General features: G+C 40.9%; 1 protein-coding gene and 1 long non-coding RNA gene across 8 annotated transcripts in view; both read right to left on the minus strand.

Moving 5' to 3' along the window:
- Positions 1-24236, minus strand: part of ERC2 (ELKS/RAB6-interacting/CAST family member 2) — a 915738-nt gene that overhangs the window by 857592 nt on the left and 33910 nt on the right. The gene's annotated exons all lie outside the window — the stretch shown is intronic.
- LOC132009814 (uncharacterized) lies at positions 20012-24028 on the minus strand. The gene is made up of 4 exons (XR_009402066.1): positions 24011-24028; positions 21121-21451; positions 20769-20860; positions 20012-20213 (listed from the first exon to the last, which is right to left on the minus strand). It is a non-coding gene; the product is annotated as an uncharacterized LOC132009814 (long non-coding RNA).

The following is a 24236-nucleotide window of genomic DNA, read 5'->3' on the forward strand; positions in this document are numbered from 1 at the left end:
CTACTTGTGATCTCTCTCTGTCAAATAAATAAATAAAAATATTAAAAAAAAAAAGAAAGAAAGGTAAAAAGGCACAATGAGGGACTAGAGAGGTTCCCTGGAGATTCTTCCTCTTCTTCCTTTCCTTTTCTTTCTTGCTTCCTTCCCTCCCTCCTTCCTTCTCTCTCTCTTCTCTCTCTCTCATACACACACACTTTATAATGGTCACTATGCAGGGGCAGCCACAGCTCATTTATTCTATTTGCATCGCAGATACCTTAGTTCATGCTCCTTCTTTGAAAACAAAGGTACTGACAAGTCCCTGCTCCGATGGAGGTATTCCAGAAACATGTAACACACTCAATGTACCTTTACCAGACAGCTAACGGGAATAAGCAACCAACGAAACTGATCAAATGCACGGCTGAACTAAATGGGGTTGTGAGGTGGGGTCGGCAGGCTCCTTGGCACACCGTCAGGAAGGCAGGCCTCTCGGAGGAGGTGCGGTCGAGCTGGAACCTGGAGGGAACAGAAGCCAGCTCTTCCCCCGGGGAGGAGAGGGCAAGGTGGGAGAAGCAATGCAGACAAAGGCCCAAAGCACCACACTGCGGCCATGCCTGAGAAGCGAGAGCCGTCAGTGTGACGGTCGCTGAGGGACGGACAAACGTGCTTGGAGAAGAGACGTTAATAAGAGAACTCGGGTCAATATTTAAAACCCTCATTCCGGGGCGCCTGGGTGGCTCAGTGGGTTAAAGCCTCTGCCTTTGGCTCAGGTCATGATCTCAGGGTCCTGGGATCGAGCCCCGCATGGGGCTCTCCGCTCAGTGGGGAGCCTGCTTCCTTCTCTCTCTCTCAGCCTGCCTCTCTGCCTACTTGTGATCTCTCTCTGTCAAATAAATAAATAAAATTTAAAAATAAATAAATAAATAAAACCCTCATTCCTCTGCCTCTCGTGTGGCCATGTATTCTCAACTCCAAGCCCCAGCTAGACGTCGGTTCTTATCATCAGATTTCTGGAAGAAGCTAGACGTCTTAATACCACTTGAGTAATAATAGCACTTATTAAACACTTACTCTGTGCTTTGCTTTAGGGACTTTCCATGCTAGCTCACATAGTCTTGCTAGCAGTTACTGAAGCCAGAATCACTATCCCTGTGCTTATACCTAAAGAGTCATCTCCAAGAAGTTGAGTTACTTACCCAAAGTCATAAGAAAGCTGTAATGGGCAGACCTGGGACTCCAACAGTCTGTTCTATTAACCACTATGATTAACTGATTCTTATTTTTCTTAAAACAGAGCCTCATTTACTAGAGGTGGTCTGAGTGAGGCTCTGTTCCCTATAGATGGAACAGAATATCCTTTTCAAGTGTACAAGTATCTATTGGTGCTTGTAATTAGAGTGACGGTTTTTTTTTTTTAAATTATGTACAAGCTGTATCCAAAATGTCAAATTTCAGGATATATATATAGCAAACTGATTTTAATTTGTGTCCATGCGATATAGAATGTCAATTAGTAAATGAGCTTTGGCCAAAGATTTAAAGACGGATAATAGAGCATTCACTCATTAAATGTACCATGCAATGTAACGCATAAGTAAATATCAAGCCATATGAATAAATTAACAAAATTACTCCATAAACAGCTCTTCCCATGATTCTTTATTCCTATTATAATAACGACTAGCATTTACTGGACACTTGCTATGTGCCAAGTTTCATGATTAAGCACTCTGTATATTATCTCATTTAAACCTCACTATTGGGAAAATAGTAAAATAACCCCAGTTTACAGATGTGAAAATAGAAACTCAAATACAGACCAAGTGTCCAATTTTGATTTTAGAGAGGCAAAATTTAAATGCAGGTATATCCCCCTCTAGAAGACTTGTCCTTGACTACTTCAAGCAATTAGCACACCTCAATCAGAGCACCTATCACATACTATGCTTTGGTGGTTTATCTGAAGATCTGTCCTCCACTAAGAATCCACCTTTGAAGAGTTTATGAACTCTCCTATTCACCTCTATCTCCTCCTTGATTAAAACAGAAGAGAAATATATTATTTTTTAAAAGATTTTATTTATTTATTTGACAGAGAGATAGAGAGAGAGAGATCACAAGTAGGCAGAGAAGCAGGCAGAGGTGGGGTGGGGAGCAGGCTCCCTGCTGAGCAGAGAGCCCAATGAGGGGCTCAATCCCAGGACCCTGAGATCATGACCTGAGCCAAAGGCAGAGGCTTAACCCACTGAGCCACCCAGGCGCCCTGAGAAATATAATATTAATACAAAGCAATTAGCTCATCTGTTTTTAAAACAAAACTTAGTCCAATAATCACTCCTGCTGACTCTAGGCTACTGGATGAATTTTGCAAGGCACTGAATTATCACAGAAAATAAAATCAGGACCAGAAAACTAAATTTCATTTTAGATACAAAACTGAACGGCAGCCAGTCTCCACACAGGAGACTGCTAAGTTCTTCAGCTTCTTATTAACAGATTGATTTGTGACAACTCTGCGCCACTCAGAGATGAGGGAAAAAACTGAGCATCTCTGAAAATTTCTCATAAAAATTATCTGTAAATAACGAGAAAGATGTTGAAATATTAACGCCTCCTCCATGAGCACATCAAAATGCTCCCTCAGCCACCTTCCATCTGCTTGCCCGCCTCTTCCAACGTGAGCACAGCCACGCTCCGTTTTCAGCTTATTTGATGTCTAAAAAGATTAGCCAAAAATTGTTTCAGGAAAAAAAAAATTGTTTCAGCATGCTGGAAAGTATAATCCTCACATTTCAGACATATTTGGACATCCTAATTTAAAATATGGTGGAAAAATAGCATACTTGTGGGTTGTTCCTTGTCATATTTTAAATGCATTCCTGTAAAATATATTTCTCTATTAAAACCATGGGCATAAACTTAACTTCTAAATGGATGTAACAACAGCAACAATAATAATGGCAGCTAACACCAACATAATATTGTTCTAAATACTTTATGGTCATTCACTTAATGATCCTGAAATGTTTCTATTACTAGCTCCATTTTACAGAGTAGAAATCAGAGGCCCAGAAGCATTCAGTGACTTGTTCAAGGTCACAGGGCTGACGGTAACAGAGCCACTGCTTGAAACAGGGGTCTTGACATACTATGTTCTTACCCACTGTATCAATCTATCCAGGAGGCATTAGCCACTACCTAGCTTTAATCCTTCTTTTCTAATATCTTTTGTCATTGTCATATTGCAGCAGATAAAAAGCTGGATCATGACTGTCGTGGGTTAAATAGTGGCCTCAAAAAAGATATGCCTACGTCCTTACCTCCCAAATCTGTGAATGTGAACTTATTTGGAAAAAAGAGTCTTTGAAGATATAATTAAAGTTAAAAATCTTGAGATGAGATCTTCCCAGATTTAGGACAAGCCCTAAATCCAAAGACAAGTGTCCTCATAAGAGGAAGACAGACAGAAATTTGAGACACAGAGACACAGGGGAGAAGGTGATGTGAAAATCAGAGGCAAAGACTGCAGTGATGTGTCTACAAGCCAAGGAATGCCAAGGGTTACCAACAGAAACTAAGAGAAAGGCATGGTATGCATTCTCCCTCCAAGCCTCCAGAGGAAACCAACCCTGCATATACCTTGATTTCAGACTTCTGGGTCCTACAGGTGTGAGAGAATAAATTTCTGCTGTGAAATTAAGTGAAGTTAGTAGTCATTTATTACAGTAGCCCCAGGAAGCTGATACAGTGAGTCTTGGGCCCAAAAACCCTGAACAAAAATCACATCCTCACTTGATAGATCAGGGAAATAGGTTCAGAATGAGGAATACATTAGCATGCTGTCAATCATACAACAGGTTTGTGGCAGAGCCAACCCAGGCTCTAAGGTACATGCTGGTCTCCCAATTCCTGGGCCAGCTCCCTCTTCTTAACCCACCTCTTTGAGAGACAGAATTATACATGCACTTTAGAACCTGACCACCTACGTGGTGTCCTTGTTCTACCATTTGCTAGCTGTGTACCTCTATTTTCTCATCTGTAAAATGAGAATAGAAATGACAACTACATCACTGTGTTATTTGGGGAACAAGTGAGTCAATATATGTGAATAGTATGCAGTAGCTCTCAATAAATGTTAGTTATTACTCTTATTTTATTCCAATATCTATTTAGCTATTGATAAAGGGCAAATTATGAAATCAAGAATATGGGAGTACCTAGGAAAAAAAGAAACCTGATAGACACATGAGCAGGGCTTATCATTATGTGTGGAAATTTGTGACAAACCTTATTTCCCAATTTCTTATGAAGATGTTGGACATCAAAAGGTAATGCCCATCACCCTTGACTTATACCTCTCTGACAGTCTTCACTGGCCCCACTCCCAATGTGATTGACCAGTGACCAGGACATTGACTAGAATGTGGTGCTAGCAAAAGGAACACAGGCATGCCCCCACATCCTCTTTCCCACTTGTGCAGCCCCGAAAGAGCAAGTGGCCCCGCGCCTCCCATCTGCTTCCTGCTCTCCCACGGTGACCACTCCTGAAAACACTGCTTTCTTAGGCAGTTCGGCCATCCACCCAACTTTCCAGCTATGGGAACCCGCCCACCTTCCTTAACCCTTTCACTTCTGGGTATCCATGTAGTAAGCACAGCAGAACCTCCTCCTTTCGCTAACCTTGATTTCCCCCTGAACATCGTGGCTACCTGGAGTCAACATGCAGCAGGCATGGCCATCTGGAGGTCTGATGGGGACGGAACAGCAAGGTCTCTCACCTAGTCAAAAAATCCCTGCATGAGGGATACTGAGCCCATCCTTGGGCATTGATAAAGACTTACTATGTTTCTCTTTTGACTTCTAGTCCTCAGGTGTATATTCCTTTTTGGTCAGACCCTGGATAGGGGCAGAAAGAACAGTAGCACTCAGACACCAAAACCCCACCCAAACTCCTAACAACCTCTTATTATCTTCTGATGGAACTGTACAATAAGCTCACTTTTTTCCAAGAATAATGTTCATTATAAAGTGTCCTCCAATGTATTGAACTTCCTACTAGTCATCTGAATGATAATGCACACTTGCAGAATACCAAGAAAATGAAACACTTGGGGAAATTAAAGCCATTTCACCCCCAAATCAAATAACCATCAGTTTTTTGTAATAGTTATCCTGCTCTAATTATAGTGCTGGATCTAAACACACACACACACACACACACACACACACACACACACGCACACTCTACACTCCTTGTCATATCTATCCCTATATAAAATCTAAGCCAGCTGCTGGAATTAAGCTAAATAGTATTGGAATCAACAGTGTCCTTAGGAAACATAGGGCTGGGATGCTGATTTCATCACAATTCTATCGCCTGTACTTTTTCCAGGAAGTTCAAGAACCATGAGCAGCTGTAGAAATCCAAGTCATCAGAAAAGCAAACAAAGGCAGTGCCTCTCCTGCAAAGCAAGTTCCCTCAAAGGGCCTTAGCGTCTGCCTTCTTAGCATAAAAGCCAAGCCCTTGATCTATGGTGAATTTTTAATACTTCTCTCTTTTTGTTTCAGTCATTTGGGAAACATGATCCCTTTTTCTCCAGGCCTGGTACCAGACTTCCACCATCACCCATAATCATGTCATTTGCCTCCAACTCTCAAGAATTAACCAATGCCTGACACACCTTACCCATTTCTCCTTCCCCCAATAGCAAAAGGAGGTCCTGTCCCATTCCCAAGCCTGGGTGGAGATTACCATGATGCTGTCACCTCTTTCACAGGAGGGTTAGGATTTCATCTAAGTCTCTGAGACCAAAAGATGCTTATATCTTATTAATATCTCAAATTTGAAAACATTCTCTATTTCACCTTCAAACTAAGAATCTGTCAACCAAGGGGTAGACCAGAGCAAACTGGAGATACAACACCCCAGCTAAGGCGAGCAGTAACTCACTCAATCCCAGCTCACTCAGTTCAGGGCTACCAGATATGCCCAGCATTGAAAAAAAATCAGAAATCCAGGCTTTTCATAAAGTCTCCCAGTTTTACAATGCTGGCAACTAGTTCCCAAGGTCACACGGCCAAATTATGGCCGAGTGAGGACTAGATCCAGGCCGCCTAACTTCACAAAGCCCAAGAGGTCTTGACTCAGTATATACTTCTGTATTTTACTCAACAGCTATTTATTAAACAATTACTATATTGAGGGATATTATTTTAAGAAGTAGATGAATGGATGGAGGGACACCCAGATATTTATTAAGGAACTAAAGAATAAGGCAAAAAAAGAAAGAAGGAAGAAGAAGAGGGAGAAAGCAAAACTTAATTCCCAAGTTTACAACATACCTTTTTAAAAAACTGAGATACCCGGGGCAGCTGGGTGGCTCAGTTGGTTATCAGCTCAGGTCATGATCCTGGAGTCCCAGAGTCCCCGGATCAAGCCCTGCACTGGGCTCCCTGCTCAGCAGGGAGTCTGCTTCTCCCTCTACCCCTCACCCTGCTCATGCCCTCTCTCTCAAATAAATAAATGAAATCTTAAAAAAATAAAATAAGAATACAACATTTAATTCATAACTATCATTTTCCTTCCAACAATAATTATATTTGAGAGTAATGCTGAATAGGGAATAGATCACATAGTCTGAAATCTTAGAGTAAGGCAAACATAGAAATTCTGTTTAAGCCAGAGCATCTTCCACTAAGAAAACCATGACTGTGGGCTGTAGCTTTAATCCACAGGTAAAACCTCTTCTTGGATTATTTAAGAACAACCTCTTTACTCCTCTGCACTATTGGGAGCACAGGGTATATTTCTGCAGTGTTTCTATCAGGATGGTAATTAGTATAGCTGAGAAATGCCATCAACAGCAAAAGTAAAATTAGCCTTTACTTGTAAAATGTCTCCTGGGGCATACTGGTGGCTCCTGTCTCAACCAAGCAGAGTTTTGGGCTTGCTGTGTCATCCCACAGCAAGCAAATTGCCCCATTAGCAGCACCTGAATAAAACCACCAACACATCATACTGACCACCAACATGTCTTCCTTTGCCTATTTTTTTTTTTAAGATTCACCCATTTATTAGAGAGTGAGAGAGAGAGAGAGCGTACAGGAGACAGGGACAGAGGGAGAGAAAGAGAGATAATCTCATACAGACTGCCCACTGAGTGTGGAACCCAAACTGGGACTCAATCTGATGACCTTGAGATCACCAAGTGAGCCGAAACCAAGAGCTGAACGCTTAAAACACTGCACCACCCAGACACCCTTTCCTTTGCCTATTTCAACCACACGTGCCTCATCCTAGCCACATACTTCCATCAAATTGCACACATGACCTTTTTTTGCCACTGGGGCACTCCTAATTTCCCTGAAAATTAGCTTAGACCTGTAGCATGTGTTAGCCAACATGAGTTTTTGAGACCATTTTATTCAACATAGTGATGCAACAGGGAAAACAGGGACTCAGGGAGCGGAGATGATTTGGCCAATATCACATCCTGTTTGGCATTAAAGTGAAATGTAAACTAATTCCTAGTCTGGAGCATTCTCTTTTCACTGAGCCAAGCAATCTCTTTAGGTTTAATCTTTTTACTCCACACCCACCATCTCTTTATCTGAACCTTTCCTGACCACCTCTTCCCTGGGTTTGAGGAAACCTCAACATCCTTTCTCTCTCTCTCTCTCTCACTATCTCTACTGGCCCACTCCCTACATGGTAAGAATATGGTCAAATGTGTCACATATTGGTAAGAGAAGATTCCCCAAACTCCGCATCTCCTCCAGTTACCATATTCAAAGCCAAGCTACCTGCAGAAAGAATACAAAAATCAACATTACCACTTCTAACCCACTACAGCCCAATATCTATTCTCACCACCTTCATAATGTTCTAGCAGAGGCCACAAGACAGCCAGCTCCACCAAACCCACATCTCTACTTAGTGTCACCACTTGGATGAATGAGGTTTTGCAATAAAATGTGATCAAAGAACAAACTCCTGATCTACCCTCCTACTAAGCCTGTTTGGCCTCAATCTTCCCTAGGGGCTCAAGCCCCAAACTTAACTCCTTTTGTTTCCCCCACTAGAATGGAAGCTCCAAAGAGGCAGGAATTTTTGTCTATTATTATACACTCAGCACCTAGCCTAACACATGGTAGAAGTTCCATATTGGTTGACTTGATCCATTTCAGCCATTCAATCATCATCTTGCTTGACCCTCTTGGGGATACCAGTGACACCTCTAGTGGAAAATGAGTAAACACATCTAAGGCCAATGGAGAGATTTGGGTTAGAGAACTTTGTCTGATAGATCATTCCTTTGGTACAAACTGTTAAAGTGTCATTGTAAGAGTTTTAGTTGGCCAGAGATAATGCAGCAGATGGATTTAGTAGACAAAGATTAGCAAAACAGGCCAAAGTTTACAAAAATCAATCAGTCAAACACTTCCTATGAGTCCTCAGCTTTCTAACTGGTTGGATTAATGTGTGGAATTATCTAGACCTGGAAGCCATGTGAACTTTCTTGGGCGACTTGAGTCTGTCTTTCCCAAGGGTTCAGACAACATCTTTTACTAGGAAGTTTTCTTCATCTTTTTTTCTCTATTACTCCCTATAGCGATACAAAAATTTACAGTTTCCATCTTATGCTGCAAAAAATATTTCAATTCAGCCTACCAGGAAAATGTAATGTGATTCTCTTTTTTTTTTTAAAGCATGAGAAAAGTCTGGCTATGGCCCAAAATTTTCCAGAGCAGCCATCTGCAAAACAACATGAACTGGCTTGGATTCAGCTAAAAAGGTCAATACCTCGGTCAAGAAAACTCTCCTAGCTACCCCTAAGAACAGAACAACAACAACAAAACTGTTCCCAAGATTGTGATTTGGTATTTCCTTGGAATATAACAATACTTACACATCCAACAATGATAATCTGGAGACCTTCTCTCTCTCTCTCACACACACACACACACACACATATTAATAATAGAAAAGGGATATCAAAGAATTAAGTCAAGGAAAATTAAACTATTCTCAACCCAATAGACCCATAACTTCTGCTGTGTATAATAAGCACTTTTCCCTTTTGACCTTTGGTATATTACAGTGGAGCTCTTAAAGTCATCCTGGTGCTGTACCATGGCAGTCCCAGAGGATTTCACAGAACCAGAAACATATAGGAAAAACCATAGAAACAAAATACAGTTTGTCCCAACATATGCCTCTGTGCCTATTATGTGCCATAGTAACATCTCTTAAATTAGAAAAATTTAAAAAGTGATCTCCAAGGGCCAAACTCTCTTTCTCCTCTTTAGATAGAAGTGTAATACTTGGGCCACTACTTTGCCCTATCTCCATATCTAGGCTTTATGAATAAATCTCTAGTCATCTAGTTTTTCTTGGCAATTCCCTCCATTGAGCACTTGGACCTCTACAACCAACCCCTGCTCCCACCTACCATTTTGAATAGTTGTCCAGGGACTATCTCTAATGTCACCTTCTCTATATAAAGTCTTCCTTCATCTTTTCCTTCTCTGGACTCCTAATCAACTTAATTATATTTTTGAATGGCAGGGACAAATTTCTTCCTTTTTTATGGGTCTTTTTTTATAAGTTTTTATGAGTACAGCATTTTCTCTGTAGACTAGGTTCTCATGGCAGGAACTGGGACTTCCTCATTTTTTAACTATAAAGCTTCTAAACAGAGAGCCCTAAATATTCATAGCTCTATCAGTCAAGATGCATTGAGCTATTAGTAACAAAGCCTGAACTCAAATTGGCTTATACAAATTAAAGGAAAATCAGAGACAAGACAATCTTCAGGTGTGGCTTTGATTTCATTTCTCTACCATTCTTTTAGCACTCTACTTCCCCCATCTGACGACTTTGTCCTCAGATTGGTTTCCCTCATGGTTATCATCATCATCATCTATTATTTGGATATTTACCCATGTTGACATGGTGCTAAATATTTTTTACCTGAACTCTCTCATTTAATCCAATGAAACTTAAGTCCTATTAAATTTACTCCACTAGCAGTAAATTTACCCCTAGAGCAGGTACTATTATTACACTTATTTCACAAGTGGGGAAACAGTTTCAGAAAGATAAGGTTGCCTGAAATCCCACAGATGGAAATGAAACCCAAGCAATCCACCTCCAAACCTGGTGCTCTCAACCACTGTCAAAGACAGTCATGCAAGACCCAAGAAGACAGCCCCCACTAAGACCACATTACCAGACTGCTCACAGAAACTCTAAACAGACAGCGTTATCAGATACAAAGAGTAAAAATGGGGCTGCCAGATTATGATATAAGCATCGTTTAGGAATGTCACTCCACATCCTACAGTAAGGACAGGAAACACCTAACAGGTATTAGGAAGGTGATCAAGACTGGTAAGAAGTTGAGACTTTCTCACTGAAGTTCATCAGAAGTACTAGATGAGATTTGGAAAGGCAATGACTTTCTCATTGTAAAGCCCAGTGGCTTGGGCCTCTAAGTTGTGTAATGCAGAGTCCATACCTGTACTAAGATCACCTTGTGTACACACGACTGGCCACTCCATATTACAATTAGGGTTGACTGACTGGAGACCAAATTTGGAGTTAATTTGGCTGGGCTCAATTCCCTCTCTGCCACTTACTAACTGCAGCCTTGGACAAGTGATCTCTCCTCTAGCTTTGCCTTACATCCAAATGAAATAGTGATTTTTTTAAAAAACAATTTTGTTTATTTATTTGTCAGAGAGAGAGAGAGAGCACAAGCAGGGGAAGCAGCAGGCAGAGGAAGAAGCAGGCTCCTGCTGAGCAAGGAAACCATGCAAGACTCAATCCCAGGACCCCAGGATCATGACCTGAGCCGACTGAGTTGCTTAACCGACTGAGCCACACAGGCATCCCAAAATAGTGATATTATTAACAGTACCTACTTCACAGGATCATCATGAGGATTAAATGAGATACCATATGTGAGCCCATCAGCACAGTGTTTGAAATATCATTATTTCATTTAGGGTATACGTAGGAAGTGCTTTACGAGCTATACTGATCATCTTTATTCTTATCAAGGGAACATATTGTAGTCAGGTGGGTGTGCTAGATGGGAAAGTGATTCACAGGCTCACATGCTCGTCTGAGAAAGGCAGGAGCCCAGACTTTCTCCAACTTCCCCTCCCCAACCCCTTCCAGAAGCCCTACAATATCCGGGTGTTGGAAAGCTGCTGTGCCCACTCTCCTGGACTCTGGCTAGGCTTCTACAGAAGAGAAAGCTCACATCAAGGGCTCTTCTCAGAAAGAGAACTGAGAAAGAAGCTTCCTTCCCTAACCCAAATGTCATGCTCAAGTAAAGTTCCAAGGTAGAGTAAACTGTCAAGGTACATCACTGCTGTTTCTTAGTTATGTTCCACATAGGGAAAAAAAAAAAAAAAAAAAAAAGGTCCTCTAATGATCTTCCAAGATAGTAAGAGTGTCTTACACTTTATAGCCTTCCTCAGCCCTTAGTCTTCACTGGAAACACAGTAGGTATCCAATGATCCTTACTTGGTAACTTCCAAAATTCCTTTTTTTCCTTGCGCTATCACAAATGTCTACAGCACAATTTATCTACAGTTTAATTTTACCTGCAATCACACACACACACAAAAAAAAAAGTGAAACAATTATCGGCAGTGAACTGGGAATTTTGGAACCCCAAGAAAAACATAATGAACTAAAAGTCCTTAATGAAAATATGTGAACATATATTCAGTATGACACCCAACCCCATACAAACTCTTCAGTCATAACTTATTCCTGAGTGTAGACTAAAATCTATCACCTCTAGGATATTGTACTTGAATACGTTTAGTGAATGTAGTGCTGTCCATCTATCAGTTTCCACCCTACCAATGTACACACCTTTTAACTCATCAAAATCCTAGCACATGTCCTCTACTTCTCAGCAAAAATTGAAGAGCAGTGAGCTGAAGACATGTCTCACATTACCAAGAGCTCATTCATTTCATTAACTACCAGGAACTACTTACTCCTAATACATGTGCAATACGTAATATTAAGTGGCATTATCTAGAGAGAGGTTGTACCTAAATATCCTCAGATGCCCTTGGGGTTAGAGTGGGGATAAGGAAGTGAAATGCTGTGCACAATTCAGGTTATACACATTTTTCTAGAAAAGATATAAAAGTTTTCATTGGCTTCTAAAAGAGTACATGGCTCACCAAAGTTAAAAATCACAAACAGAAGTTTAAAAAATTTGAGAAAGCAAACTTTATTATTTGCTACATTTCTAAATTTGAGCAATTTCTAAATTTGGTCATCATGTGCACTGTCCAACTATCCACCTCATATATTTACTTATTTCTCTGGTTCTAAAACTCCTTGGGAACTTGTATATTATTTTACATGGATATTTCAGAAAGCTCACCCAAGGGACAAATCAGTGAATTTTAATTTTATTCAATTCCTTTTTAGATAATATATGCTCAGGAGACAATACTTTTTAGAACTCAAGCTAACTGTTATAACTTAAAATAGAAGATGCCAGATTATAACACGCCTAGTTCTGAAAGTTTATAACTGGCATCCTAGCCTCATCCACTTTGGAGACCCAATTCTTCAATAAGACTAAAGGAGTTTATAAAAAGTGGAGAATGTTTTAGAGTTCCATAGAGGATGTGATCTGACATTATATTAAAAAAAAAAAAACCATATGGGTCCACTAAGATAAGACAGCATGATTTGATCCTGCTGTCAGTTAATACCATCTCTAGACTTTCTCCAGTGGGCATCATCAGAGGTAGGGATTGACAACGTGGGTGTGAAGGTCAGGAGATCCCAAAAGGCTACTGATGTTGCTCTTGAAACAGCTGTCTACAGACAGAGGTGAGAGTAGTTACCTTTCTTTGCTTGTGGCCTTCTTAAAAACTGAAAAAGGTAAGCTCCCACAGAGGTATTTCCCAGCAAGGGCTATCCTTTCCTCCTTACCAAAACTTATCCTTATGTTTCCTCCTTAGAGAATCTACCCATCATGATCCTTTCTCAGAAAGATTCTTTCCATAATTCTGCTGAGAGACTGTGCTTCTCCTGACTCCCTTGGGCACAGCTGACTGGACCTAGCACAAACTCTGGATTCACACTGGGCCAATGAGATTTTTGGTTCTCTGAATTTGAAACTGAAACTCTAGGCAGTCTCAGTTAAGCACTTGAATGGAGAAGATGCTTTCCTTAAGTGGCCACTTTTTCATAAGCAGCATATAAAAACAGGCATCAAGAAAGAAAGTAGTGAGACAGGAGGGAAAAATAATGAGCAACTGACTTCGTCCTTTTATTCCTGATTATTTTCCAACTATCTTTATTCCAACCCCCAGGGACACCTGACTGCCCTATCTACATTTAGAGCCTGAAAATAACTCTTCTATGTCCCTAGTAAATCTTTCTTTTCCCCTTCAACATGTTTGAATGGGCCTCTGCTAATTGGAACTACATTTTCCCTTAAATAAGTGGTGACTGAATCAATTATTTAAAAAAAAAAAAAATAAGCTGGATTCTCAAAGAAGACAAAGAAGAGGTTTCATAGGAGAAAGTTGCTGGGAGAAGTGGAAACCAGGAACGCTGGGACCCAAGAGGGCAAGATCTGACTTGGAGACACAAGATTGAGAACAATCCGAAGACAAATTCTGAATAAGTGTAACCATTCCCTGAAGTCAGACAGAAACCACCTGAAAAGGATGCCTAGAGCCCCAGTTGAAGGGAATACTGGGTCAGGAAGCTATCCATGTCCCTTTAAATTCCTGTAGAGAGAGGCAAGTTCAGGAAGAATTCTATCTAGATTAATGAGACCATCCTCACTGGATACAATAATCCATAATAAAGAATTTCCCCATTCCTGAAGCCCTGCCCTTATGGATCCAGTGAATTTGTCAAAGTCATAACCACCTCAGCAGATCTGCCAGAACGTTAATGAGCATTCTGAGAGATGATCTCTCTCATTCTTCTGCCACCTGCAGTTTTAATTTTCCAGCCAGTCCCTGGAGTTGCTACTTCCCATCCTTCTGGGTGGGCTTCCAAGATAGGAGTTTTCCTCTGGCATTCTCCTCTGCACATGTAATTGACAAGAGTGCATTTGGTCTTTCCTGCTTCCCTCTCTCCTCTGTTGTTCTCGAAAACATGCTCCCTTCCTTGCTCTGGCTTTCTGTTCTTCCTGTATAACTTCTTGACAGCATCCTTAAGATACCTTCAAGCAGTACATTCCTACTTCCACTCTATATTAGGGCTTCCATTTCCACACCAAATTCCCTGGTTTTCAAGCAAATCTGTTGTTTTTCTCATTAAGACAATAGAAAGAACACACTTGTGAAGCTAAAGCATACCTCAGATTCAAATTCCAGCTCCACCTAAGGGTGAGGGCTCTGGCAGGCCATTTAATCTCTCCATCTTGTTTCTCATCTATAAAATGGGGGTACCATGTTTCGCAGGGCTGTTGAGCTCACGCACATGGAAAGCAACTACTAAATTCCTGATACACAGTAGGAGCTAAAAAATGCTTATTCTCTCTCCCTTTCCTTTCCAAGATCAGTATCAGACATAGTCAAAAAACACCATTAAAAAGCCAGTAAAGGGGCACCTGGGTGGCTCAGTGGGTTAAAGCCTCTGCCTTCGGCTCAGGTCATGATCCCGGGGTCCTGGGATCGAGGCCCGCATCAGGTTCTCTGTTCAGTGGGAAGCCTGCCCCCTCCTCTCTCTCTCTGCCTGCCTCTCCGCCAACTTGTGATCTCCCTCTCTCTGTGAAATAAATAAATGAAATCTTTAAAAAAAAAAAAAAAAAAAAGAAAAAGCCAGTAAAGTTATAAAGAAATGATGGTTTAAAAAATGGGTTTCACGGTGCCTGAGTGGCTCAGTCGGTTAAAGTGTCTGGCTCTTGATTTCAGCTCAGGTCATGAACTTGGGGTTGTGAGATCGAGCCCTGTGTAGGAGGACTCTGCATTGGGTGTGGAGTCTGCTTAAGATTCTCTATCTCTTCTTCTGCCCCTCCCACCTCTCTCTCTCTCTCTCTCTTTAAGAAAAAAAAAAAAGTTCATTTCCTTAAAGGGTTGTCTATTTCCTTAAAAGATTAATCTCTATTTACCAAATATCCATCTCCAAAAGAATCAAGGTATTTGAAGATTCATGGTTACTAGTCCAGGTCATTATTTTTTTTAAAAAAGAAAAAAAAAAGATATAATTTACAATTAATTCCTTCCCATACAATGTTGAATCAGGTTTTACCTTTTATATGAATATTTTTGCATAAATACATACATTTTGATCACCACTCCACAAAGTGAAAGAATTGAGTGTAGGCAAGGTATTAAGAAAAATGAAGATACAGTAATCACCCAATTAACTCAAGGTTTCTCATCATTGTAGGTATAGACATTCTTGGCCGGATAATGTAGAGCTCAATTCTATGCACTTTCGGCTATTTAGCAACACCCCTAGCCTCTACCCACTGGATGTCACCTCTTCCAGTAGTGACAACGAAAAACGTCTCCAGACATTGCCAAATGTCCCTTGGGAGGCAAACTGCCCTCACCTGAGAACAGGTAAGTTACAGTGTACAGAGCCAAACCAGACAGTACAAGCCCAGCCATTGGTTTATAAGACAGGAAGTAGCTGTACTTTTTCTCTCCAGAATGTTCCCACTGAAAACAAAATCGCTGCACATCACTTCCAAGATATAAACAAATGCTGGCTTCACAGAGAAACAGAACGTGCCAGAGTTCTATTTGTTGAGCTGCCCTAGCTCTTGGCTACATGCCCACACTCTGCCTAAAACCTACTTCCCAAACTTTTTGAAAATGCTTTCCACAGCTTTCAGAATCTGACCTTTAGAGCAGCTGTGTGTGTGTGTGCGTGTGTGTGTGCATGCGTGTATGAAATAGATTTACAATTTTCTATATTCTTGCAAAGCCAAAAACCACTTATTGAGTCTAAATGCCAACTGGGGGTGGTGGGAATTTGCACACAGATGTCAGTGGACTCCTAAACAGCAACACAAGAGCTCCACCTGCAACTAATTATAGAAACTGAAATTGCACTCTGGCCAGAGGAGGCTAGGTTCAGAAACCATCCCATCTGCTTTGGCCAATAAAATCACTCTGTTACTTTTCTCCTGTCAACATAGACTTGCTTCTTAAAATCCTCTGAGGATGTTGTCTGTAGGGAAATTTATTAGGCAGTGAATTTTTTGAGGGTGACCGCTCCCTCTGCCTTCTCCCCCTAGAGCTTGGTTTCAAAAAGTGCCTTGGCACAAGTGAGACTAAAATAATCTATCCATTGAAATATTCCAAAATGTTTTCTTTAGTTCCTGGTGTGCTGTTGCTACCCCTTTGCCAAAATAAAATGATCCAGAGAGAAAATGGAAGAGGGAAGTCATTTAGCTCTCCCAAGGTCCAGCATACAGTAATGTTTATATTCCTCCCCCCATTAGCCATGTCTTTCATAAAATAAAACCTGGGAATAAAAATTTGTAAGGCTACTAATGCAGTGCACATGGCTGATCCTAGGGCTGACTATAAGAGATTACGGAGGCAAAACAGCAGACATCTGTGACAAAGATGTGTGTAGCTCACTTCAAATCATTCTCCTACATTCTAGCAAACAAAGAAATCAACTGTTGGCTCTGTGCCATGTCATCTATCTTCAGAACCAAAGGAAGTTTTCACCTACCCAGGAAATCCATTTAAAATCGTGGTTTCAGACTAAGTAGGTCATTGCCTAAGTCTGGACCAGAGTTTTTCCACCTTTCTGGAAAGGTAGACAAAAGCTACACTTCTCTGAAGAGCTGAAGACTATTTCAAGATGAGAAAGGTGAACTTTTGTTGTTGTTGTCCTTGTAAAATTCAGGACATGTCCTTTCAAAATTCAAGTTAAGCTGTGGTGCTAAACTGGTTTATATTATGCAGTTCTAAATCTGTGTGCCTATGCAACATTGAGGAAGGCATACATAAACACTCATACTTTAAATCAGAGTTAAAATGAAAAAAAGTTATATACCTATACAACATTTGATTGACTTAATTTCTCAGGTCTCTTTTCTTTATTTTTATTTATTTATTTATTTATTTTACTTATTTATTTGACAGAGAGAGTGAGATCACAAGTAGGCAGGGAGGCAGGCAGAGAGAGAGGGGGAAGCAGGCTCCCTGCTGAGCAGAGAGCCCAATGCAGGACTCGATCCCCGGACCCTGAGATCATGACCTGAGCCAAAGGCAGAGGCTTAACCCACTGAGCCACCCAGGAGCCCCAGGTCTCTTTTTTTTTTTTTTTAAAGATTTATCTATTTGCTTGAGAGAGAGAGAGAGAGAGAACACAGTGTGGGAGGGGCAGAGGAAGGAGGGAGAGAATCTCAAGTAGACTCCCCACTGAGTAAGAAAACTGACACAGGGCTTAGTCCCATGACCCTGAGATCATGACGTGAGCAGAAATCAAGAATCAGACTTAACCGACTGAATCACTCAGGCACCCCTCAGTCTCTTAATATGACTTATGAACCCTTTAAGATATTTGAAGAAAGAAGGTGACTAAGGACAACTCAAGTCAGTGCAATAAAAGTCTGGTTTTTTCCTACAGCATCCCTTTGTCCTTCATCTCAGTTCCTGTAAAGAACCTCCCTTCTCCCAATGCCTGCAATCTAAAGGGCTCACCAGTCACAGTAACCCCTTCTCACATACCTATCCTTTGCCCCAGCTGTACACACTCACCAAGTCCTGGAGCAGGATATGACTAAGGTGAGACAAAGTCCTGCAAATTTTCCAAATGGGAAGTAAAGACATAGGGATCCCTTAACCCTTCAGTTATGACCCTGGGGTACAGGCAGCCAAGACCACCCACCACATCAAAGACAAAAATGAGGCTTACACGTAGATGGAGGCAGATATCAAGAACCAGAGATGAACAATAGTGAGAGACAAAATCCTGCTACAGTTTGAGGCACTGGATCTAGTCAACCCCAAGTTCCACATCCAAGCCTTCCTGCAATTTCATTACAGGAACTAATAAGTCTCCATTTTTCGTCTACATAGGCTTTTTTTTTTTTTTTTTAAGATTTTATTTATTTATTTGACAGAGAGAGAGACCACAAGTAGGCAGAGAGGAAGCAGCTCCCTGCTGAGCAGAGAGCCCCATGCGGGACTCGATCCCATGACCCCGGCATCATGACTTGAGCCAAAGGCAGAGGCTTAACCCACTGAGCCATCCAGGCACCCCACATCTATATAGGCTTAAAAACTTTTCTGTCACTACTTTGGAGTGTTGCCCAATACTATTAGTAAGTAGGTTTTTTCATTCTAATGTGTAAGGTCCTTTAAGATCTCATTTCACTCCACTGAAATGCACCTATTTTTCTGGTTATCATGACTTATAATTATTATGAAAAATATTATCAATTAATAATTTTTTATTTTATCAGTTAGGAAGGTATTGAGCTGCCCAACTAACAATGACTTAAACCACTAGTGGTATTTTCTCATATGACTAGAGGGCTGGAGACCAGCCCCTGTGGGTGCTGCTGCAAGTGCTCAGTGAACATAGGACATAGTCTCTGTTTTTGGCATGGCCTTTCTTTCATGGTTACTACACAGCTGTCACAGCCCCAGGCAACAAATCAACACTTATGACAAGAAAAAGGGGGAAGGAACATTGCTGGTGACATTTACAAAAAAAAAACTTTCCCAGAATCTCTCACTTGGGTTTCATTGGCCAGTTACATGAGGCAAAAAGGGAGAAGTCTGATGCTGAGACATTAAATAGGCATCACGAGGGCACTCTGGAAGGCCCAGCCACTGAAGGAATTGGTTACACTGAAAATGCCATCTGCCTTCACAGGTTTCAAACTTTAATACCTTGCTTCTAGAGCTACTCCTGAGCCAGTCTTTTCCAAAGTGTGGCCTTTATTTGCTTAGTTTAGAAAATATTTATAGTTTATGACAAATAAAATTATTAAAAATATATATTAAACTGTGTGTGTGTGTGTGTGTATAAAAATAACATCCATATGTTAACCTATATAACTATATATATATGAGACTTGGAAGGAAGTATATTCCTCTGACCCCACTGACTTTGGGCTTGGCCATGTAACATGCTTTGGGCAATACGTGAGTTGATTTGATGATATAAGCAGAGGCTTTAAAAGTGTCTGTGTGGTTTGGTTGGACTCTTGGCATCTATGATCTACCATAAGAGGAATTACTGAATAGATTCTGTCCCAAGGAGAATGTGGACACATGTAAAACATATTTACAGCCAACTTTCAACCTCCAGCCTGGTGTCAAAAGTCCAGCCCTGCCCAACTAAGTAGCACCCAACCTGCAGATACATGAGGGAGAGGTAAATGCTTATCTTTTTAAGCCAATTAGGTTTTGGAACAGCTTGTTACACAGCATTACTACAGCAACAGCTGCTCAATATATAGATGCTTGGTTTAAGATAAGGTTTCATGGTCTTTGCTGGGATTAAGCAAACTTAATAGATTTTTTTTTCCTTTTTTTAAAAATTTATTTTGGAGGGGTGTGGCAGAGAAAGAATCTCAAGCAGACTCTCCACTGAGCATGCAGCTTGACGCATGGTTCAATCTCACGACCCCAAGATCAGGATATAAGCCAAAATCAAGAGTCGGACGCTCAACTGCTCAACCAACTGAGCCACCCAAGTGTCCCCTTAATAATCATTTTTTAGGGGCACCTGGGTGGCTCAGTGGGTTAAGCCTCTGCCTTCAGCTCAGGTGATGATCTCAAGGTTCTGGGATCAAGCCCCACATCAGGCTCTCTGCTTGAGCGGAGCCTGCTTCCCCCTCTCTCTCTCTGCCTGCCTCTCTGCCTACTTGTGATCTCCTTCTCTTTCTGTGTGTCAAGTAAATAAATAAGCAAATAAAATCTTTTTAAAAAAATCATCATCATCATTTTTTTAACTGCAAAAGTGAGAGCATTTCATTTCACATGCTGATATATCGTATGTGTTTGTTAGGGCTGCCATAACAAAGAATCACGAACCAGGTGGCTTAAACAACAGAAATTTATTGCCTCATAGTTCTGGAGGCTAGAAGATCCAGATAAAGGTATCACTGGGGTTGCTTCCTTCTGAGAACTGTGAGGGAAGAATCCAGGCCTCTTTCCTTGGATGGTAGATAGCCATCTTCTCCCTGCGTCTTCACGTGGTCTTCCCTCTGTTCATGTTTATGTCTGTGTCCAACTTTCCCCTTTTGGTAAGGACATCAGACATATTGGGTTAGTGCCCACGCAAATGACCTCATTTTAACTTGATTACCTCTCAAAAGGCCTTATCTCCAAATAAAATCACAGAGTTACAGGAAATTAAGATTCTAACATATCATTTAGGGGGGAACATAATTCAACCCATAACATTATGCATTATGGATTTCCGGGATAAGAGTATCTAGTATGTCATGCCTCAAGTTTATTTGACTGGGAAATCCCCTCTGGAAAGTATTGTTTCCCTGGAAATACTTTGGAAAGGTGGCTTTGATGGCTCCATGGATCTCAGATTCAAAGTAGCAGGAGGAATGGAGCCTGAAAGAAGGCACAGGGATAAAACGGATCTATCTGAACAGTGAATATATTTAAGTCCCATTGACAGACTAGATGGACCTGGGCACTGCAAGGCTGAGTCCTTGATTTCACAAAAACCCAGTGCTCAAGGGGACTGCAGCTGCATTTAACAGTTAGTGGATGCCCCCTTCACAATGCAGCTACCTCGCCATCTTCCCAACAGGAAACAGAATGAATTCTACCACCTTTTTCCAACTGGCACAGCTCTTCGTATCTGGATACTCCCAGTGACAGCAGTATTTTAGAACAGAGTTTAATGACCCCTGTTGAAATGGCCCTAGAGTTAATCAAATAAAACAAAAAATAATGATAAAAGAAACATGGAAACGTGACCTATCTCAACGTGTTCAAGTTACAGGCTCAGAATGAGAACCAAAAAAAATCATACGTTGAAACTAGCTTAAAAAAAAAGTCATCAAAACCCCATACGAATATTGATTTAGAGTAGATTATTTCCTATTGTGTTAAGCCAGAAATAGAAATGATCACATAACCATTGCTTCAAAGCCATAAAACTCCCCAGGCAGGTTTACTTACACTTCTTAGGTTACGTTTCCCAGTGACCTTGTCCCACTTCTTCGTGCAAGATGGGTAAATATTAGATCGAGTACAATCTCCCAGCGTGTGATGCTATTTATATTCAAGCAGATCCTTGGCTAGCCATGCACAAGTTAGGAAAACGTCTCAAAACTGCTTAATACACATCTAATTTAGAAAAAGTAATCTATTAGAAATATAAAGTTAATAACGACCCCAAAAAATCCAGGAATATGAAAAGTCAGTAACTTACATGCATCAAACTGCAAGACATAAGTCCTTATGAACTTTCTGAAAATTTCTTCTCTATCATGTTTTCCCTCTCTGATCTCTATCATGCAGGTAAATAGAATGAAGGGGTAAAAAAAAAAGACAATAGTATAAACTTTAAGAGAAAATTAGGTCACTTAACCTTCCAGGATTTGGATTCTCCTGCCCTCAACATCCACCCCAACTCCACAGGCTATTACAAATAATAAGGGGGCTATCTCAAGTGGTAGCCAAACACACATTCCGAATCTTTTCTTCTCACCTCTCCCCAAATCAGTCTACAGGGGTGACATTGAGAGCAGAGGCTATGGGTTCACACCATTTCAAAGAATTAGCCGTCATAATACTCCACCACCCTCTTCCTCCATTCCAGAAAGTACATCATGAAGCAGAAAGCGCAAGTGATAACATAAGGGTAACTGCATCCATGCATTCCAGTGATTCCACATGCCAATACTACAACTCTTAGTAGTCCCAAATTTATTTCTATTCATGCAGACCTACGTGGCTGAGAAGTAGCACCTTGGAGAGAGACTAGGAGATGGAAGTGAGGAGTCTGGATAGGTGTCTGGTGTGGAATACCCATCCAGGAATCTGAGTATCTATCCTTTGCCTGTATGATATTTGGTCACAGCTCCCTACCCAATTGCCTCCAAGGTTGCAAATGTCCTGCCCTTCCTGTAACACAGGAAAGGTGTTCAACATCGTCTCTTAGATCTGGAGCTGGGTTCACCTCCCCTGGACAGAATCACTATAACTTCAAAATATAGTGCAAAAGAACTGATGAGTGGTTTCCCTCTTCAACACTGCACATAAGAGTGAAAGGTCTGTATTAGTGACCATTAAGTACACAGAACCATGAATCTCATACACAAGAGCACTTGAGCTTCCTGACCTCTAGCCTATGATGGACCTGCTTCCCATTTGTATTCACGTAGTATAGTTCAAATTGTTTTAGATCACCTGAATTTATGCTAGCAAACTTCTAATTATCCAAACAGACAGTGGTTGAACTTCATTTGTAGATGCAGTCTCTGGTTGTTGTGCATAAGAAACCACAGTCAAATGTTCCCCATCTGCTTTACATTTTTTTCTTTCATATAGAAAAATTTTCCATGATTTTTTCCTCTAAAGGGAAATTACAGTCAGTAATGGTAAATGGTTGAAATTCTAAACAGCACAAAAAACCACTTCTACGAAAATGAAATAAATTCCTAATTAAGAATAAAAATCCCCCCCCCCCAAAAAAAAAGAATAAAAATCCCCAGGGATGCCTGGGTGGTTCAGTTGGTTAAGCTGCTGCGTTCGGCTCAGGTCAGGATCTCAGGATCCCAGGGGCTCCCATCAAGGAATCCTGCATTGGGTTCGTTGCTCAGCAGGGAGCCTTCTTCTCTCTGCCTCTGCCTGCTGCTCTGCCTGCTTGTGCCTCCATCTCTCTCTGACAAATAAATAAATAAATAACATCTTTAAAAAAAAAGAATAAAAATCCCAGGGCACCTGGGTGGCTCAGTGGGTTAAACCTCTGCCTTCAGCTTGGGTCAGGATCTCAGGGTCCTGGGATTGAGCCCCGCATCAGGCTCTCTGCTCAGCAGGGAGCCTGCTTCCCCGGCTCTCTCTGCCTGCCTCTCTGCATATTTGTGATCTGTCTGTCAAATAAATAAATAAAATCTTAAAAAAAAAAAAAAAGAATAGAAATCCATTAAACTAAATCACATTCTTAGTCACTCTATCAGAACAAGTCATTTTTCTCATCTAACATATATGATCTTCCCATTAAACTAAGATTACACTCACAGTTCAGTGTTCCTGTAAGGAGTTACTAAACATAAGTCCTAGACATTTCCATGAACTAGACCAAAGCATTGAAGACCAGCTCTCATTAACTAGCTGTGTGAACTTAGGCAAACTGCTCATTCTTTCTACATTTATTGTTCATGTGCAAAACAAGAAAAAGTCTAGCACCTACTCAAGGTGACTAATGCAAACAATAAATAAGCTAATACACACAAAGCTCCAAGAACAATGATTGGCACATAGTAAGCCCCCAACAGAGGTCTACTGGTCACAGTAGTAGTAATAATAGAAACAGCAGCAACAGCAGGAGTCTAGATTGTTCCCCAAGCTTTATTTCATCTTGCTCCACTTTTTGACGAACACCAAAACCCCACTGGTAGAAATTTCTAGATGTCCTTTGTATCTTACTCTCCTCCCTGGAAAGAAGAAAGGACTATACTATAACTCCCAATCCCTTGCAATTGGGTCACTTCCAGCCCAAGGAACTGAGGAGCCAATGTGCCATCTCCACACACCCCCTTCCTCTGGTGTGACAACTCCTGAAGCCATGTGCCAAGATGCAGAAAGCTTGAATCCTGAGTCACTGCCTGGAGGAGGGCTGCCCTGGAGTCACCTGACCTACTTCATATTTCCAGTGAATCTTGATGTGTTAAGCCACTGAGATTTGACTGCTGCAGAAGGATCTACCCTATCCTGACCAATAGGTACTCACATACTCCTAAAACAGATGCTGGCATAATTCCTACAGGAGAAGGAGAAGTGCTTCAATTTTTAAAAAATGACTTGCTTTTTGTCAATCTTTATATTCTTTACTTTGTAATACTACCTCATACTGCAAGTAAATTGACTTTTCAAACACTCCATGCTGCTTCCTCCTTTTGCATTTTTAGCCTAAAAAAGAAAATGTTCACATTTTAATCATATTTAATAGAAAGATTAACACTGGAGCTTTTACTGGATCATACGTCACATGATCACAGGGCACCCATAGTACCTAAGGTAGCCTATGATCATAGTATTTTCCGGAACTAAGAAGGGGTAGTAGGAGCCCC

Source organism: Mustela nigripes, chromosome 2, assembly GCF_022355385.1.
Source record: "Mustela nigripes isolate SB6536 chromosome 2, MUSNIG.SB6536, whole genome shotgun sequence".
NCBI lineage: Eukaryota > Metazoa > Chordata > Mammalia > Carnivora > Mustelidae > Mustela > Mustela nigripes.